This window comes from Portunus trituberculatus, chromosome 44, assembly GCF_017591435.1.
Source record: "Portunus trituberculatus isolate SZX2019 chromosome 44, ASM1759143v1, whole genome shotgun sequence".
NCBI classification, from domain to species: Eukaryota; Metazoa; Arthropoda; class Malacostraca; order Decapoda; family Portunidae; genus Portunus; species Portunus trituberculatus.
The window spans coordinates 4484946-4490553 of NC_059298.1; the positions used below are offsets into that span (position 1 = coordinate 4484946).

General features: G+C 39.1%; 1 long non-coding RNA gene across 3 annotated transcripts in view; it reads right to left on the bottom strand.

Annotated features, from left to right (window-relative positions):
• Nucleotides 1–358: 358 nt before the first annotated feature.
• LOC123518594 overlaps nt 359–5608 on the bottom strand; it is a 69483-nt gene continuing 64233 nt past the window's right edge. For all 3 annotated transcript variants that reach the window (XR_006678826.1, XR_006678827.1, XR_006678828.1), the window contains 2 exons: nt 1959–2245; nt 359–862 (listed from right to left, as the gene is read on the bottom strand). This is a non-coding gene — a long non-coding RNA (uncharacterized LOC123518594). The remainder of the gene's footprint in view (nt 863–1958; nt 2246–5608) is intronic.

Sequence of the window (5608 nt, forward strand, 5' to 3'; positions counted from 1 at the left end):
ATTTTTGGCAATTTCTGAATTTTTTTTTCTTGGGTTTTTTTTCTTTTTTATCCTGGGCAATCTGTTTTTTTTTTGCTAATTTTCCATTTTTTGGAAATTTTGCATCAGATTGAATTTTTTTATAACCATGAATTTTTTTTATAACCATTGTAGTCGTCACTCGTGTTTTTTGTATTTGGTAACCGTTGTAGCCAACAAGTCTTATTATATTTGTGTTATAAATAGAAAAAAATAATTGCTGTGTTTTTATTTCTGAGTGTAATGTGTTAGTTACCATTGTTCAGTTAATGTAGATCGAGGCGAGTGTTTTAAAATCAAATATTTCTACGAAAGTAAAAATTTACCAAAAGAATCAAGATTTCAATTTATTATTCAGTAACAAGTACATTAACAGCATTACATGGGAATGCACAACATTACATGGAAATGCACAGTAAGGGTACGTACAACAGCACAATTGAGGGAATGTAACTTAATTACAAATCAGAAATGGCACCGCACCATCATAGATAGCTATGTAAGCAATTACATCAACACCACATATGAAGGAATTTGGCAGGGCAACCCACATCTCTATTCCCTCCGGCGACAGTGGCATTTGCTGGGTGGGCAAATGTGTGTGATGGGAGGCAGACTCTCTCCTTGAACGGCGACGGCGACGACGGCGGCGGCGGCAGCAGCAGCAGCAGCAGCAGCGGCGGCGGCGGCATCATCAGGCGTTTGCCGGTAATTTACCAAAAGGCAGGTGGTGTTGAGAGAAGGGCCAGGGGTGTAATGAAGGTGCCGTGCGAGGCGGAGCCCTTCCCTGATGGTACAGAAGGCTCGGGATCGCTGCAGAGCCAGACCTTTGGATCGTCAACTCCTGTAAAGGACAAGGAAAACAAGTAGAACAAAAGCAGCAGTATCCTGTTCACTAATTATACCTTTCCAACTAGCACGGCACATTCTCCACAACCACCTTCACTGCCCCAATCATTCTGTCACTCCTCTACATGCCTCCAGCTGCAACACTAGCCATTCCATTCACTTTCGATCTACTCTTATCCCTATTATGCCTATTCAGTCATTCACTAGCATCATCTCCCTCTTGTCTCTTCCTCTTGCATTTCCTCACATTCCACTGTTCCCTCTCTACCTCTTCTTGCTACGATACATTCACTGATTTTGATTCCTGCCATCCATACTCATCTCCCATACAACTTACAAATATAAAGGTAACTGATAAAAATATAGACCGTTATTTACCCTTCACTTAAGAACTTAATTTCATGGTTATATCCACAAACCTCATTTTCCAAATCACCGATTACTTCTCATTCTAACCTGATAACTTTCAGTTTTGGTTACGTCACCCTCGTACGTCACCCTTATGCTATTTTATGTCAAAGATTACCTGTAATAAATGTAACGTTTAAGTTCTGTCCAAGTCACCCTCGTTATTCTAGGAGTTTTAAGACACTGCCAAGGCCACGGTTCTAATGAAATTTAATCTTCGTTCCGTGACAAATTCTGTCCCGTTACTTTTTACCGATACTTTCTACCGATTTTAACACCTATAATGAGGTAACAGAATTACGCAATATAATCTGAAACCGATTAGCGTCAAATTTATTACTTGTGGAGACTTAGGATCCCGACACTTAACCCCTTCAATACCAGGAGGCGTTTTCATATTCATTCAGGTTATGAAGCTTCAGGGACTTAGGCGAGAAGCTAAAATAGTGAAGACTCTGGCTATTAATCTCAAACGCCCATAGACCTTTCACTTTACAATAAGATAGTAAAAAACTAGATCAAGTAGGTACTACACTGATGCGATGGTTCCTTAAAACCCTCAAGTTACGGACATAACATATCAACTTCCTGAAACCTATGTTACTACTGCAGTGCCTGTGTCAAGGCGCACACTGAACACCAAAACCCTTACACTATTTCTTAACATACGCAAGATCACCAACCTCACCTCCGCTGTGCTGTGCTGTGCTGTGCTCGCCTCCACACATCAGCGGCACGTCACTCCACCGCCCAAAACACCACCGTCACGTGGATTCCCGTTCTCTACCGCTGCTCTGTGCGTAACCCTCCCTACAACACAAACCGTGAGCTGCACAGTCTGGATAGATGGCTCCAGGTATGGTGTCTGGAGAGACGTTCCTGCTGACTTGCTGTTTGGAAGTTGAATGAGTCCAGCCGCAAACTGAACTCCTGACCTTGCTTCAGTCTCTTCCCCCTTTCCTCCCAAAAGCTGCCAACAAGAAAAAGAGCAATTTGATGGTAAACGAGCATATGAAGCTCGTGGTGGAGCGCCGGCACAAACCAAACACTACCTTGGTACAAACTAGCCACGCTCTTTCACCTTCCAAACCAATCACTATACAAACTCAATTGTATTAATTTTGTTTTTATCAATCATTGTATCCTGTCGTGTAATACTTAATCCCTTCAGTACCAGGGCACGTTCTCATATTCATTCTGCTTACTATTTTGTGATATTATACAGCTTCAGAAACTTACGTGTGGGGATTAAAATACTGAAGACTGTGGCCATTAATCTTGTGACCTCCTAATGTCAATAAAATGGTTTAATGATACACAAATCTCAAGCTAAAAATGTGTCCCAGTACTTTCCTTTATTTCATTGTAACAGTTCGACGCTTCCCTTTGTACTAAATAGATTATAATAAATAATAATAATCTCTCTCTCTCTCTCTCTCTCTCTCTCTCTCTCTCTCTCTCTCTGAATTGTACATATGTACAGTACAATGTAACACACACACACACACACACACACACACACACACACACACACACACACACACACAGAGAGAGAGAGAGAGACACACACACGGTTCCTTTCAAGTGATCCCTGCCTGTATGGTGTTTTGAAGGCACTGGAAACATGAATCAACGAATAAAGATAAAAAAAAAAAAAAAAAATGAAAAGTAAAGACGTATCATTAACGGATCACTTTTTTAAGGAAGCTGGATTTGAATTGAGTTGTAATAACGAAAATGAAACTATCTAGAATATTTCATGGATTGCAAATAGACTAAAAGAACAAAGGATAGACGGAGGGAGGTGGAGAAGGACTTATGAAGCAAACTGGTGGTGGCTGAAACAAGCGGTGAGGGTGTAATGAGGGAGGCAGGGATAAAGAATAGGGAGTTTCAAATTGTTCAAACGGTGATTGGAAAGTTAATCAAAGCAAGTAGAGAGGCAACAGGCGAACTGTGAAGGCAGAACTCAAGTCAATTGTGTGAAAGAGAAGGCAGAAGTGATTGCTTGCTAGATGGACTGATTGAAAGGTCAATCCAACAATTGGCTGCAATAAAGATATATTATAAAAAAAAACGATAAACATATTGGCAAAACTATTACCTAGACAACTAATTTCATACTTTACTTGTTTATAGAAAATCGTAAATAACTGGGAATTTCGGAGGAAAAAATCTGACCTAATGTATATCAATAAATCTAAAGATAATGACACACACACACACACACACACACACACACACACACACACACACACACACACACACACACACACACACACACACACACACACACACACACATTATTTGCATTTTATGTGAACGATTTACACGATCAACTTATCGAACATAATTGTAACTATTTGAATTTTAATGATAATCTTCTAAATGACTACTTGAAATTATTGGTGCTAATGTATGCCGATGATACTATTATTTTGTGTGATAGTGAACAAAATATGAAGCGTGCTTTGGTTGCTCTTCAGAACTATTGTCATAATTGGAAACTAAAGGTAAACTGTAGTAAAACAAAAAATAGTAATATTCAGTAGAGGTAGAGTTCGAACCAATAATTTTAAGTTTCATTTTGGAGAAGAGGATATTGAGGTAGTTAGTGAATATAAATATTTGGGTACGCTATTTAATTATAATGGGCGATTTAGGAAAGGCCAACTGGCACTTAAGGAACAAGCAAATAAGGCCATGTACGCTGTAGTTGGCAATTCCCGCAAATATGACCTACCAATTGATATCCAGTTAGAAATGTATAATAGTATGGTGCTGTCTGTTATGTTGTATGGATGTGAAGTTTGGGGTAATGATGGGATAAGAGAGTTGGAATTATTACAAATGAAATTTTGTAAATATGTTTTGTATGTACATAGGTATACTAGTACTGATATTGTATATGGTGAATTGGGAATCTATCCAGTGGAAATAACTATAAAATGTAGAATGATGAATTATTGGTGCAGATTAATCATAGGGAAAAGTACTAAATTATGTCATGTAATGTATTTGTGTTTATTACGTTTATATCAGTCTGGGGTTTATCTATCACCATGGTTATCTTACGTACGAAGTATTTGTATTGAATGTGGTTTGTCTGGTGTCTGGTTGAATCAAACTATTGAGAACCCGAAACGGTTCAAACTGACCGTGGAACGGAGGTTAAAAGATTTGTGGATAACAACTTGGTACCGAAACGTAGCAACAAAAAATATATGTAGTAGTTATAGAATATTTAAGGAAGTGTATGGAATAGAGGATTATCTTGTTAAACTGTCAAAGATGAACCGTATACATATAAGCAAACTGCGTGCTGGAAATAACAAATTGCCACTAATCACAGGAAGGTACCGTGAAATAAGAAGAGAAGAACGTATTTATAACAAATGTGATGATGGTTATGTAAGTGATGAGTACCACGTATTACTGGAATGTCAAAAACAGGAAACTGTCTTATTAAGAAATAGATATATACCTACCGTTTACAGAGTAAATCCAAACCAGTTGAAATTTATTACCTTAATGCAAAATAATAATATAGATACGCTAAACAACTTGTCATATTTCATTAGAGCAGTGTTAAGACTTTAGGTAAATAGTTCAAGAAATAGATTGTGAGTAATATTAAGGAGCTGTGCTCCATACTTGTATAAAGTCTGAGCAAATGAATACATTCTATTCTATTCTATTCACACACACACACACACACACACACACACACACGTACCCGGTAGCTCAGTGGTTAGAGCGCTGGCTTCACACGCCAGAGGACCGGGGTTCGATTCCCCGGCCGGGTGGAGATATTTGGGTGTGTCTCCTTTCACGTGTAGCCCCTGTTCACCTAGCAGTGAGTAGGTACGGGATGTAAATCGAGAAGTTGTGACCTTGTTGTCCCGGTGTGTGGTGTGTGCCTGGTCTCAGGCCTATCCGAAGATCGGAAATAATGAGCTCTGAGCTCGTTCCGTAGGGTAACGTCTGGCTGTCTCGTCAGAGACTGCAGCAGATCAAACAGTGAATTACACACACACTTAATAACCTGTATAACTTATTGCTAATGTAACGCCTCTTGTGTTGTAATGAGTCAGCATTTACTGGTGGTGTACTGGTGGTGGTGGTGGGAAACGTGTATATGGTTAGTATTCTGTTTATTGTTATAGTCATAAAAATTAATTAGTCAATATTGGACTGTTGGTAGTAATAGGTGTGTCTCTCTCTCTCTCTCTCTCTCTCTCTCTCTCTCTCTCTCTCTCTCTCTCTCTCTCTCTCATAATCAAACACACACACACACAAACACACACACACACAATCGAGAGGACCGGGTAAG